This window comes from Gekko japonicus, unplaced genomic scaffold (genome assembly GCF_001447785.1).
Source record: "Gekko japonicus isolate JY-2015 unplaced genomic scaffold, Gekko_japonicus_V1.1 scaffold443, whole genome shotgun sequence".
In the NCBI taxonomy this organism is placed as follows: Eukaryota; Metazoa; Chordata; class Lepidosauria; order Squamata; family Gekkonidae; genus Gekko; species Gekko japonicus.
The window spans coordinates 989,810-991,267 of NW_015172565.1; positions in this window are offsets into that span (position 1 = coordinate 989,810).

Below are 1,458 nucleotides of genomic sequence, written 5' to 3' on the forward strand. Positions count from 1 at the left end.
CTACGGTGCTCTTGTTATCGTGTGTTTGTGTTTAATATATTGGGAGCGATGGGGTATTTTCACGGAGAAATGCTGTTATGGGATAGTAGCCCTGGGGAAGGGATGCTGTGCAGGGTCCCAAAGGTCCAGCCCATGGAAATCAGTCCTGGCGCTCAACATGCTGCTCATGTCATTCTGTGCTTTCCCCCCTCATAACCAGAGGGCTGGAAGCTTTATTTTTTGTTTGTAATTGAAAGTCTAGAAACACCCACCTCCACCATACACATCTAGTCACCAGCAGAGTATATGTGATTCTGGCCACTGCTGACTACTTGCTACAAGGGAACACTGGTGAAACTTGGAAATGTGTTCCTCGTTGAATTTCCTCCTACCCCTTCCTCCAGGGAGCTCAGGAAGGCATGCATGGTTCCCCCCTCCCCCTTCTTTATGACTGTCCCCAGTGAGGCACTTGCTGAAACTGAAGACTTGAATACCTTTCAGAAGGCCTTCCTTGGGGGAAGGGGCAATGTATGTTATATTAAGTTGTTCTGTACATACTTTGCTTGCTCTGAAAACTTCTTGTAAGATAAGCTCAAGCTATTAAAGGGAGCTCAGTTTCCAGAAAGTGCCCCCCTTGCCTGTGGAGTGCATATGCAGGAACGCCCTCCCCCTCTGTACTTTCTTTCAGTATCTTAAATGTCTTCATAATGGGAGTGCTTCTTTGCCCCAATGTAAAGAGAAATGTCAACGCTAAGGTTCTTTTAGCTTCCTCAAATCACATTCCATGTAATCAATCTCTTAATGTTGTGGAAATAATGGATTTGGTGGACAGTTTATAAATTTATAAATAAATAAATTTATTAGAGACCTTTGCATGCTCAATTTGGGTCATGAACAAGTGGCTGGTGCAGTTGGCTGAGAAATCCTTTTGTTTTAAATACAAACATTCAGAATGAAGACATTGCATTGCATTAACCAAGAAGCGGGCTGCCTTTTGGAAGCAGAAGTGGTAAGAGCCAGGAAACTGGGCAAATCCATTGACAGGGCTATTTCACTGCAGAGAAAATCCTCCTGAAAGATGCCCAGAGAAAGGCAGGGGAGTGATTGTTCCCTCCCAGGAAGATAGGGGTTTTCCCTGTATCTCTGTGACAGATTACTGTTTTGAAACTGGTGTACTTAAGAGCATGCCTCGGTTCCTGCCGGAGTGCACCGGAGCACCGTTCCGCCAGTCAGGAGCCCAGGGGGCGGGCACATAAGCCCCACCCCTGCTCCCACGAGCCATCAGTTGGGCAACCGTGTGGGGGGAAACGTTCCCTGCCTTCCTAAGTCCCGGGGTGGTGGCCTTGGACTCATAGGGGCAAATTCCACCTCTACATCATACGCAAGAGGTCATTCTGGTTCCCCCAGCTCTCCTTCGGGGCTCTTTAAAAAGTTATGGCGTCCGCTGCTGTTCTTGGTGGCAGCTGAGACGCGGGGGGG